Genomic DNA, 14,816 nt, shown 5'->3' on the forward strand with positions numbered 1-14,816 from the left:
TTTTTTTTTTATAGTGATTTTAATCACTGTCAGATATCATTTTACTTGATCCAACTATGCCACGTCACCACTGTGCCGCGATCCCCCTGTTCTGGGTTTTTTTATTTCTTAATAGTTATACGATCATGAGTTTAACATTTGAATTCATATTATATCTAAAGTAATTGGACAATAATTTTTATTAGTCTCATTCCAGAAGAGATGGTTGTGTTGTAGATTTTGACCTAGAAAAAACAACCAAATTTTCAATACAACTGCAAATGGTAAAAAAAAGAAGAAAATAAGCGATTTGAGTAAAAGTTAATTAATAAATAAATCTAATTAATTACTATCATTTTGATTAATACCTTAAATAGTTTTTTTTATTAAAAAAAAATTATGGTAGTTATAAATCTAAGTAAGAAAACATAAAAAAATGTCGCCAAGTATAGTGGATAGGGGTATTGTAACAATATTGGTACAAAGTTAATTATGATGGAAAAAAAAAGTAAAATTGTGCTGAGCAGCTCAGTTACTTCTCGAGAGGTAAATTAAGAATTTTGTATATAAAAGCTTGAATAATGTAGATATTTAAATATTTTGTGGCTTTTTTTCTTTGTATAATAGCATTTTTGTTCTTTTTTCAGCTTTAACTAAATAATATATTTATATTTAATTGTATTAGATACATATTTTATACATCATATTTGATATATCATTTTTAATATTTTGAACAACTGTTGTGCGTATTAAAACAATAAATTAAAACACAAATGTTTCGTATTTAATAATAAAAATGTTTAATAAATTTATGTTTAGAACATAAAGTGAACAATTTTGCAATTACCAATTTTTATTATATTGTTTTCTATTTGCTAATTCATTCGAGTAACTCAGAAATAGATCTAATTTTAAAATGACACAAATATTTGAATAGTCCCAAAAAATAATACGCAATTTACAAGTATTTTTTATATTGTTTAAAGATTATTTATTTGGATTTATTATATTTCATCATAAAATCATCATACATTTACGTCATTAAAAGTACAAATAATTCTTCAAAGTATTGAAAAAAAAAACGAAAATTTAAAAATATCATATTATACGTAAAATATATTGATCAAAGCGATAAAAATATTGATATTAATAACTCTAACACTTGTTTAAAAGAACACCATGATATTAATATACAAGGTGATAAATTTGGAGTAAGATATTTGTTTTCTTGGAAATAATTGAAATTTTTTAATTTATTCAATGATAAAAAAATATGAAAAACCTATAAATTTTGATGATTATTTATACTAACAAAAATCTTCGTTTTTCCTCTTTGTCATATAAACTAGATTTTATTGAAAAAGATATAATCTAAGGTGCAGGAATCATATACAGAGGAGGACTGACAAGGGGGCATTTGCTTCCTGGACTGCTGTATATAGAGAGATAAGGTCTGCTATGATTAGCGTAATCAGTTTGCAAAACTTATTTTTAATATTTTTTTTGTTCATAATTTCTTTTTATGGAGCGATACAAATATTTATTGGGCCATTAGCCTCCGAGTTCGGCCATTATATTATAATTAATAATTTATGTATATTAATAGTCACGATTCTTATATTTAACCCAAATTTGCAATTGTACATTGCGCTCACCAGTATGAAAATTTTTATTGATAATTATCATAAAAAACGATAGCATAGTGGGGTCGCAGCACAGTATGGACGTGATATATTCGGGACAAGTATAGATGATATAATGTATTGTAATTTTATACTGTAATTCTTTACAGTATAAAATTCTTTATTCTTCCGGAAAATGTATGAAAAATTAAAAAGTAGTTTTTAATTTTATGACCAATTTGTATAAAAATTTAAGGGGTTGGCACAAAAGATTTTAGATAATAATTTGTTGTAAAATTGTAGTAAATAAATAGTCTGCAAAAAATTGTCATCAGAGTCAAAAATATACTATGAATTATTCAATTTTTCGTGCTAATTTAAAATCATCAATTATATTTTTTCTATCGCCAACCATTTTTGATATTATAACTAATTAGTTAAAAACTATAAAGAAAATAGTTCTGAATATTTCAATTGTATTATCTATTTAAACATAAAGAATTTTATAGAAATGATTAATATTTCTTTTGAAATGATTTATTAAGATAAAAAAATAATTAAAAATACAATTAAATTGTTTTTAAATTGTTATATATTTTGATTTTTAATGTCAAAAATAATCAATGCAAAATATCATTTTAAACCTATTTTTTTGGTCTTTTAAAGATGATTTTTTGAAAGCTTATAATAAAAGTTGAATTTCTTACCATAACTCATAGATTAACTTCAAGTTTGAAATTTATATTATTTTACTGAAAATTTTATGAGAATGAAATTATTAAGATATAATAATAAGATAAGTATTGTTAAGATTAATATGCAGTCATGAAATTGTATAATTACTATTTACTGTAAATTTATCAGAAAAGCTCAATATTTATTTGCAATTATATTATAATAGATCACTTAAATAGAAATCATAGTTATCATTTCTAAGTAACTTTTGGTGTTTAAAAATATTCTACAATTCAAATATGCAGAATTTAATTAATTTTAATGATTTAATTTAACTAAAAAAGGCGATTAAAATGTTGTTAAAAAAATTTACTCAATTGAGCGTATTGTAAAATTTGATTATAATTGTAAAAAATTTTTGTTAAATTCACGTGAAACTAAAAATATCTTTTTTTAGTATTATGCTTTACATAGCAACATGTTATTAAAAAATTTGGAATATTATAAACTGGTAGTATCACACACAAATAAAATTAAAAATTAATAAAATTCAAAGTAAAATTATTTAATTTTAAGTAAATATTTCATGTATGTTCAAAAAAAAATTGTAAAAAAGTTATGGCATTTTGAATTAAAAAAACATGTTGAAAATTTTTTTTGAGATTTCCTCCATTTACGTAGAACAAGGGAATTTATTTCAATTTTTGAGGGTTATGTCTTCGACTAGATACGATTTGTGATCGTTGAAAAAAATTGGTTCGGTGAGAGCTGAGAAAAATTGTAAAGACACAAAAAAAGCACATTATAGTAAAATTAATACTTTCTCAGCTTCGTATCGAAGCTAAAATAACTTATAATTGTCGTAACATAAACACGAAGATGATGTTGAGTCTACTGACTGGGTATTCATGTGCATGTAACTCTACAAGTTAGCTGTGGGTGTCGAAAGGCCGTTGTTATAGGAAGGCAGTAAGGGTAACACCTAGGTATGAAGTGCAGACGAAGTGCAAGACACAAGTTCTCTGAAGTGTCAAGGACGAGAGAAAGAGGGTGAAAAAGGAAAAACAAAGACTTGAATTTATGCAGTAAGCCGGACAGCAATAACCAAGTAATAAGACTGATGAATGACATGAGGCACTGGAGTCGACCGATCATGATAGCCAAGACTTTTGGGTTTAAATAGTAATTTGGACGATTGCCTATTTTGCACTAAATATTAATCGTTGATTCATCAGTCTTTAGAAGCGGATCCGCTGTCTGCATTTTATCATAATAATTTTTACAATTGTGGTAACGTGACATCATCACATAACTTATTGACAATAGCGTATTTAAAGAGAGTGTCAGGGGGTTATTACAACCCATTGAACAAGTACTATATAACATTTTTTAACCTTTTTTGTTTTTCACATTAGTATCTCATTATTATACGATTATTCACAATTATCTATTTAGTTTTTATTCAAGATTTTGAGTTCAGCTCTACCATATAATGATTTAACAAGATTATTACACTGACCGTCGATCTGACGGAACGTCAATATAGTTGAGAGAGACAGTAAGGGGAAAGATGTGTGATTCTATCTACAGTTAAAAACTCCTTTATTAGAATCAAATCGTTCTTTGTCGTATTATACTTCTTTTATTTTTTGAAAAAAAAAAAAAGGTTTTTACCTTATATTTTATTTTTAGTTTTTGTAATAAAAAATTCTTCCTCTAGAACTATTTGGTTACAAGTTTAGTTTTAACAACACTATTTGATTACCACGTTCCTTATTAAGTAACTGATGATATAATATAAATTCTGGTTTAATTTAATTTTTATTTGATTATTTGGACATCGAAATTGAATAATATTAAATTGATTCATAATTGAATATATTTAATTTTGCTTTCATGAAAAATAAAATGTTTACATATAAACACATCTTGGATCCAAGTCCGCGTAACAACATATTGCTGATAAAGTATTGAATATTATAATCAAATAGTAGTCTAGGGATCCATATATACAAATCTAATCATGTATCTATAGCATCTTAAGATTTCATCATCAATATGTGTCATATTTTCTTATTGTTTAATTAATATACATTATTATTTTATATGTTTGCGTCATATGACAGTAGTTATTAAAAGAATTTCCTATCGTCTTTGATGTTGATAATATTATTTAATGTTTTTAATACATATTATATTTCTAAATTCATGTTTATTTACTGGTTTACTGTAAGTACTATATTATTTTTAATCTTTACGCAGTTTATTTTATTCACCTTTATTTAAAAAGAATACTTTGTTACACCTAACACAAAAATATCAAATGATTATATCTTATATATAATTATGATATAAATAAGACAAAAACATATATTATTATATATATATAATTGTAATATTTTACAATTAAAAATTCAACTTTAAATAACAGTAAGCAATCTAGTAATTTCATTGTTATTTCTTAGGTTAAAAAGTAAAAAAATAAACATTGACTTCTTCTTGATCTAATATTTAAAATTAGAAAAATTATTACCATAAATAATCTTAATAACGTGACTTATTATTAATTTTCTGATTGCATATTTTCAATGAACTTATGGATAAATATATAATTTGTTAAGTGTTTCTAAGATGGCTTTTTACACTAATGCGAAACAACTCACGGGGATTATTAGTTCTGCTTAAAATTATAGATTTCCAACCAAAATTTTGGCAGACAACTTTTAATAAAATTATTTTTTATACATTTTTATAAACAACAAATAAAATCACATTTTTTTTTTTTAGCAGTTGAAGTTAAATTCAGGAACGTCCATGTCATCTAAATAAAAAAGCCTAATAAAAGCCATTGATATATCTCAGAATTTTCTCTTTTAACTTTATTTTTAATTAGTATTATACAACGTAGGGTTTAAACATGGTTATTTAAAAGAACAATTTAAAACACAAGATAGTTTAAAGAAAATTTAGATAGACAAACTATTTTCATATACACAGCCAAAATATAACAAATTCATTCCAATGATTTATTTTTTTCATTGATTCATGAAATAATTAAAAAAATAATACAATAATTGTATTACTAGTCTACTTTTAATATAATTTTCGACTTTATATAACTATAAAAAACATATGTCAACGATGTTTTTTAGCCATATAGCTAAAAATTGTAACCATCAAAAATTTAAAAGCAGTATTTTGATTTATTCGTTTTGGTTTAAGTTACAGATTATTTACTTAAGATGCAAAATTAAAATTCTTACAAACACATAAATAAATATCATTTTAACACCAGTATATATTATAATTATTTCCAGCAGATTATATCTACATAGATGAAACCATAATTATAGGTAAAAAATCTAAAATTTTGTGCGATGAAATAATAATACAGAAAAAATAATTGACTCTATACTAGTCTTGCGATCATAAATTACATTATTTAACTTTAAATTATTACATTATTATTAACTTTATGAATTATATAAATTATTGATTTATAACAAATTTAATAATCAAATCAACTATAAAATTATATATATATATATTATAATATGATAATATTTTAACATTGAATATTTATAACTTAATCGACATTTTTAAAGCCTAAATCAATAATTATTTTTTTGAAATATTGGTGTAATTTTACTACTTGTTCTGCTAGATAATGCTCAGGTTCAGAACAGGTACGCCAACTCTCTCTTTCAATATCATAAATGGTTTCTAGCATGGGTCCTGTACGATTTTCATTAAACCAACAATTATTTTTTATAAATTCCGTTAAGATATTATTCATTTTCAAAATATTGTCATCTATACTATCAATTGAAAATTTATCGTTTGCGAATTGTGTCATCATATCTAAAGCTGGTAGAATACTCTCTTTTTCTTCGATTTCAGAAAGTTGCGTAAAATATGAAAGCGATTGTCGCATTAGTTCAGGGACACTAGCATCTAGACTTTCTATTAAGTTATCCTTGCTGTATTTTATTTATTTTATTACATCAAATTCTCCACTAGAACTATTTTCTGTTTTTTCAGTTGCCGAAAATGCTTTATTTTCTACCCTTAGAGGTATACTAGAACTGTCCATTTTATAAGACTTATTCATCCATTGTTCGTAATATCTCTCTTTAAATTGAGAAATAAAATTTTGTTTCCAGTCATCATCATCACTGGAAACGTTTTCATTATCTTCAGATAAAGCATTATCTAAATTTTTTTTGCTGTCTTCTTCGCTGGAACCAATTTCTTTTATTTTAGATTCCATAAATATTTCACTTAAATCATTCTTTAATTTCTCATAACAGTCTTTTTCGTCGTTGAATTTTTCATTGGAATCATTTTCTTTTTCTTCAAATTCCGGAGGTGTTTCAAATTTTTTACATGAAGCATTTCCTAAATTATTTTTGCAGTCTTCTTCATTTTCATGTTCTTCAATTTCACGTTCTTCATTTTCATTTTCTTCACTGGAACATTTTTTACTTTCCTTCCATATTTGATTCATTATTATAGTGATATATTTAAAACTAACAGCAAAATTACAGCTTAGCATAGTATGGAAATTTTTACTTTTTTCTAAATAATTTTCTTCAGTAAATACTGCACCATTTGATTTTGAAAACAATTCACGGAAAGAAATTTTTCTGCTCTGTCCATTAGTATGTTCAATTGGTCGTGGACCATTTTCAAACTCGGACCAAACATCATTATTCACCAGAATGTTTAATTTTTTCAGTTTTTCATCTGTGCTGTTACAATTGACAACACAAACAAATGTTAAACAGTAAATGTATAGAAACAACATTTTAAAAAATATTTTGTTAATAGTAAAACAAAATATCTACTGAATATAACGTTTTTTTTTATTACATTTTATAACTGTTATTATGTAAATATTGTTCTATATTTACTTCAACTATATTTAGATAAGTATTTATAAAATTACTAAAAAACCAATTTTTTAAAGTATCATTTATGTATTGCGTCATGTTCTCGATAGAAAATTTAATTATAGTAATATTATAAGAATACACAGAAATATAAAATTTAACGTGTTACAGGTATTTACTAAAAACTAAATCAATTATAGTTTCTATATGACTATATTCAGTAATGTAAATGTGTAAATCTTTATATTTCCAGTTTTATATACATTTATTATTCATGAATTATATAATATGTATTATATAAAAATGTAATAAATTAAAATAATAATAATATTATTATTAAATTTTCTGTTTACATAAGAACTATAACTTTTAAAAAATCATAATAATTAATTATTTTCATTTGAGCTAATATCTTCTCAGGTAAAGCTTAACATAAAAAATTAATATTTTATAAGTCATAAACAAATAACAACAAAGTTTTCTTGATTACTATTTTTGTATAATTTCTTTGAANAAAGTTTTCTTGATTACTATTTTTGTATAATTTCTTTGAATTTTCTTTTTGACGCTTTAGTTTTTTTCTATAGGATGTAATTTTTAATATAAAACGTATTTAATCGGATACCTGTTATCGTATACGGATACGTATCGGTACAATTAGGCGTGTACAAATGCACACAATAATGTCACCAACACAATTAATTTACGAATCAAAAAAGCAGCAGCCCATTTATTAGCAACGATAGACAATAATGAAATATAAATATTTATATACATGGTGGAACAGATCTAATTAACACTCCCATAACTTATACATTAACTTACAAATTTTTAAAAATTTGACATTATTGAATTAATCCAGAAATGAATGAATAATTTAAAATATATAATATACCGCTTACTAGCTATTTATTTAAAATTAGGTTTTCTACAAATAAAGAATATAAAATATGATGAAAACGTTATAAACTATTGTTATGAAAAAATGTGTATATTGAATAAATAAAAAAAACTACAAAATTAAATTTTATTTTCTGTCTTAAATTTGTTATATGGTTGTTTAATTATACCTTAGCGCAATTTAAGTTAATTAAAATATAAAATTTTAATTAAATTATTACAAAGTCAATTTTTTCTTTTAAACATATTATGAATAATTAATGCTTTTAATATTTAATAAGTTTCAAAACATTATAGTTATTAGAATTTGTATTCTAATTCAATGTTTTATTAATCAGAGAATTTTTTTTTGTATTGCTATCATTAGTATTAGAAATTATCAATAATTGTTTTCTAAATTATTATTGACACTCTTTAGCGGTTGTTCTTAAAATATTTTTGCTTAATTTGTTATTACCGGAATTTATATGATTTGCGATTAAAAATACTGTAATGTTGTGTTATCACTTATAATATTAACATGAAATATGTTGTCATTATTTGTATACGCATGTCACATATTATGAATATAGAAGATCACTGAAACAGAGTTATTTCTTTAATATACAATATAACCTGATAACTTTGCAAAAAAATATAATTATTGTACAGATTTTAAAGAAACGCATACAAGCAGGGCCCCCATTACAATAAACCAATTAGAATCAATATTTTCAATTTCAAAAATTGTGATAGGTGTAGTAATACAAAAATAACAATTAAAATACGACTATGTGATATAGATGTATTTTGACCAAATTTGGATATATGAGGATTTGGTGAATTCGTGAGCAACGAGGTTCTATCGTGGTTGTAGAGTTGAGGGTTTAGAACAATAAAGACAAGCAGATACAAAAAGAAATGATTAAAGTTCTTCTTTTTTTGAGGAATAAAAAACTAATTAATTGGTAAGCACCTTTAATGTGTCTATTAATACTATCAGTTATACATTAGGCTTTTACACTCTTTTCAGGCACGGGGAGGTATCCGACCCTCGAGACTCTGTAATATGCATAGGTATAAAGTGCGAACAAATTAATAAAATGGCTAAAAAGAGAATAATGATCTATTGCTTTATCGTTCTTCGCTCAGATTATTAATTCTAAATAATTGGGTTAATATAAATTTACTTATTTCTTTTATATAGTTTGCGTAAGGATTTATAATGCTTCTTTTTAAATAAATAAATAAAGTCTTGATTTAAAATGTTTATATTCAATATCGTTTTAAAATGTACCGACGACAACACGTGGTCGCGGCTTGTTTGATAAGTATAGACTGGACAAAAGAATTCTGAATTCTATATTGAATTCAGAGCTTCAAAAGTGGAGAAGAGCTGCTCGCTGGTACGCTCGTTCACGAATGTGAAAGCAGAACTAAGCTTTTTTATATTATTTTTAATTACCCTTATCTTGGGATATTGTCGTCAGCGCTTTTAGTAATTCTCAGTTTATTGTATTAAATTGAACATAACATGATAATTATTTTAAGATGCATAGTATACAATAATCAATTTAACACATATATACATATACAGGGTGTTCAGTAAGTCAGGAAACGGGTATCTATTGTTCTCATTGTAACAAACAATGAGAACAATAGAAACCCGTTTCCTGACTTACTGAACACCCTGTATAATAGCTAGTGTACAACAGTGTATATGTTATGACAGATAAATAAATTATTTGTATGTATACTAGTAATATAAAATACAGATTATAAATTTTTCGTTGATAAATGTAAGATGTGTAATGTAAACCATTAATATGACTTATTACGACTCAGGGATCGCTAGATTACCATCCTTGAAATATAAAACGCTATTTTTCCTATTTAAACCAATTCCTACGATTCTTTTAGAAAATTTAATAAAAACTTACTTTCCGAAACTTGGTCGTTTTTTCAATTTAAAATAACATACTGAATCTTTTTTTACTTATTGGACTTTTTCAAATTAAATTGAATTTTTTTTCGGTGATTTTTTAAATTTAAGCTTAATTGTTCATTAAATAAAAATGTTTTTTAAATGCTATACAATTGAAATAAATCACCATTTACTGTTTACCTTTATGTGAGCAAAATGCTGTATGTAAATCAAAGATCATTTATTATGCCTAAATCATTGTAACTGGATCTGTCTTAATTTACCTGTTTTTATTTCTGTTATGAATTATGGACTCATAATTATTATCTTAAACTACTCTGTTTGTGTCCACAATAATGGTTTTTCATTTAAGACTATTAACACTTTTATTTATAAATTATATTCATATGCTTAAAATAACATGATTGTTTTAAATAAATAACTTAGAGAAATATTTAACAAACGCAAACTGTTGTTTAATTATACTATAATACACACGATTCAGTCATGAGTCAATTATTAGTCACCTTTAAAAATCATTTTTTAGGATATTAAATATCCTATAAATTTTATAAATTATACTTGTCATCTATTTTTACTCTTATCTTAATAAAAAAATACAATGTGTTAACCCTAGTCTAGAGTGTAAAAACTAACTATATTAACGTTGTATAAAAATGATTTGTATATTATCCATGCGTATTAATTTATATATTTCATATTTTATACTTACTTAACAATAAACGATAAAATTACAAGAATGACACAATGATGATTGTTCGGGGATAAAAAATATACTATAAAAGGCAGAGTATTTCTTCTCAGTCAGGGCTGAGTACTGAGGGCTTGAGAGAGTCTGTCTCCAGATATTCATTGAGCTGTTCAAATCGCGCTCTCGACATCGATACGTAAAGTTCGTAATCATCATTGTCGAAATTCTTACATGTTAATTTGTGAACTAAACATTTGAGTTCGTATTACATCTTTCATTCGACATACTGTTTTTTTTAAATCGGATCATTTCCCTATATACGAGGGGGGTTTAAATCTAAAAAATGCATATAGAAAGTAGAACTTTTTCAACTAAACTTTTGAAAGTGTTCCGGAAAGTCTAACACTTTTATATATATCTTAAATTAAAGCTAATGTAATATACTTTATTATGGTATAAAAAAAATGTCGGACTTTATTTCATCTTCATGGTGAAAACTATCATCAAAGTTAATAAAAAAAATACGATTTTTGTAAAAAAATTCTTTTTTATATTTTTAACTTTATACTACTATAACTTTTTGAAAGATGTATGGATCAATATAATTCTTTTTTTTANACTATAACTTTTCGAAAGATGTATGGATCAATATAATTCTTTTTTTTATAGATGCATGATGTCTTTACCTATCATTTGGTATATTTTTTTTATAAATCTGACTTTTTGCCTACCTTCAGGGGGGGATTTAAAATGACAACTTTTTCACAAAAAATTAATTTATTTAACTTAAATTTTGAAATTGTTCCGGAAAATGTGACACTTTTATATATATCTTAAATTAAAGCTAATGTAATGCACTTTATTATGGAAAAAAAAAATTTCGTACTTTATTTTGTCTTCACGGTGAAAAAAGCTACCGAATGCTATTATTGTGTGAAAATTCTCGATTTTATTTTTTACATTTTTAACTTTATAATGATATAACTTATTGAAAAGTGTATGGATCAACATAATTTTTTAATGAGAAATAATTTTTTTTAATAATCCCTTTTTCCTTCGACATACTTTATCTTAATCAGGATATTAATAAGGAATTAGCAGATTATGTAGCTTTTGGAATAATTCACAATTTTTTTAAAATTAAACACTATCTAAAGATTTACATCGAAGCGTTCTTGGTTTATAGTGATTTTAATCACTGTCAGATATCATTATACTTGATCCAACTATGCCACATCACCACTGTGCCGCGACCCCCATGTGCTAGGTTTTTTATATCTGCTTGTCTTTATTGTTCTAAACCCTCGTATTCTACAACCCCGACACAACCTCGTTGCTCACCAAATGACCAAGTCCCCAAACATACATAAACTTGGTCAATATACACAATACATATATACCTTCCTATTTTTATCTTAATTTTTGTATTATTACACCTCCTACTCATATTCTCTTTTTTGATCATTGACCATTATTTCATTGTTACTATTATTTTTTTTAATGTATACCTGGTCATTTGAGTCTGAATATTTTAATTATGAGTATACTGTAATTGTTCATTAAATTTTATTTTTTTGTTATATTAATTTTAAAAAATCAAATTAACTTATAATGAGTAATAATTGTTAATCATTGTTATCTTAAATTGAAATTATTTTTATAACCTTTCCCCCTAGGATAAGGTAACAAAATCCTTGGTGCTTCAGCTTTGCCTTAGCCCATGGTGAACCCTCCTCGGGGTTCTTGTAGAGTTAATCTGGGTATGTATTACTAGAAAGCTTACAATATGTTAGATTTGTGCTGAATATATTATAATATCATTGTTCAAATGATCATTGCACCGACTGATAAAATTTAAAATTGAAACTATATATTTTATTAGTATAGAATATCTTTATAAACTTATGTGTATTAGGTAGTTAGCCAGACGGCATATTCTTATTTTAATTTAATTTATTTTGAATTAAGAAAATTGCATTGACAGAAAATATAGAGCAACTTACGGGTTTTTTATTGTGTGTGTTTAAGTTTTGTCTTACTAATTTTTGTGCCTTATCCTTTTATGGCACTGTCACCAGGACACATTATGTTAATACAATACTGCCCTGATAAAAATCTACATAGATATATTTAGTTTTGAATCTTGTTTTAGTCGTGTTAGAGGAAGCTTTAAAAAATATCGGTGTCAATCTATCAATAAATTATACTTCTTTAATAAAAAATATACTTATTTAACAATGATGAAAGTAATTTACATTATTAAAGTTATACTTTTGATAAAAAATATATAGAGTGTATTAAATCTATTACATATAAATTCAACAGTAAGTTTTATGTGTTGAAATCGTCTTGTTTAAAATTAAATCGTTTTCGTAATTAGATTAAAACGCTTACATAGTGCGTTAATTAATCATAAAAAATTACAAACATTGAATTACTTTATATATTATTATACGTAATGAGCGTCAGAGGTGTGATTAAACTCGCGTGTGCGGGACACAAAAAATAAAAATAAAGTAGATGACACAGTATCAATAGTTTACTGAATGGTATGGAGCCGTTTATTTGAATAAAATTGTAAAACAAAAGTAATAATAATGTTTACACTATGTGAATGCCGACGTCTTATGGTAAAGTGAAAAGTAAAAAAAAAACGTTGCTCAAAATGAAATATCAGATCATTTGTTGGTGTCACGAGGATGACTAACTTCATGTATTATTGCGGCGGGTATTCAATGCTAGGCATTTATTGGACTATACACTACGAAGATAACGTGTGTAACGGTTCGGTTTACAGTGGAGTGGTGGCTGAAAAGGCCGCGGGGTGTCAACAGGTGACAACACCGTGGCCGTGTCATGAGATATTACGGCAAGTACAAATTTAATTTGTGTTTGTCAACAACAAAAATTCTCTTTGAGAAATCATTAAGAAGAACTAGAAAATTTAATTAAGATATTTAATATCTGTTACATAATTGGTCATTACGGTGGTTCTTATTTTTCAAAGTTTTTTTTTTTGCCCGCACGCCCCCTAAAATTGTTCTATAGATTAAAAATATACATTTTGTGAAGTTTCGTGATTGTCCAATGATTTTTTCCAGTGCCACAGAAGGGTTTAAATTTAATAAATAGGGGTAAAAATTAGTTTTTTACGTATAACATGTTAAATTTTACTTGAATTAAAAAAAAAATTACTGAATAAAATTAGTTTAAAAATGTATTATATTACTTTTTACTCTATATTGCATATTTAATTGAATAATCAATAAAACACATAAATACGCCGATTATTCCCGATTCTATTTTTTTGCATAATTCGGTCTTTATTAGCGTAATCCACAAATTTTTACAAAATTTATATAAACTATAAAATTTAGATATAAAAATTATGTACAAATATTGTTTAGTAAAATATTTTCTAAATCTAAATCTTGGTCTTATAACATTCAACTGATTAATACATATAATATAAAACTATTAAATAATAAAAATAAACTTTAATTATAAAAAAACACAACTAAAAATGTATTTTGGAAAATTATTATTAAATAATCAGCAATATTTTATTAATTTTTTTTTGCATCAGGAAAAAATGTTTTTTTATAATCCGCGACAATTTGCAATACTTGTAGCAAGTATTGCTTTTGGTCTTTTTTTTTAGTAATTATAGAGTTGTACTCTACAATTAATTTCACTGATTTTTCTGCAGTATCGTTTACAACTTTTAAACTTCGGACTATTTCTTGACAGTCTAGATAATCTATATTTAAATTCCATCGTTCGGGATCTTCTCTTAAAAAACTAGTTTTCATATTAAAACGTTTAAAAATTTTTTTTAAGTTTACATTAATTAACTTATCAATAGTTTTACTCACAAAATGTTTTATATTTCTTGGCGGATTAATTTTTTTTAAGTCTTCATATTATTTCAAATATGTGGTGCCTACATGGTAAATATCAAAGGTCCCTTTCGAGGTATTGCTTTAAAATAATACAAGAACCTTGTAATCTCCCCATATTAGAGGCAGTTGTGTCGCAACATATAGCCTGAACTTTATTTTATATATCCCATTCTACTAATAAACTATGAATTGCTGAAGCTTGTTCTCTTCCTGTACATTATTTAATAAAAG

Source organism: Daktulosphaira vitifoliae, unplaced genomic scaffold (genome assembly GCF_025091365.1).
Source record: "Daktulosphaira vitifoliae isolate Bord-2020 unplaced genomic scaffold, ASM2509136v1 Scaffold_2, whole genome shotgun sequence".
NCBI classification, from domain to species: Eukaryota; Metazoa; Arthropoda; class Insecta; order Hemiptera; family Phylloxeridae; genus Daktulosphaira; species Daktulosphaira vitifoliae.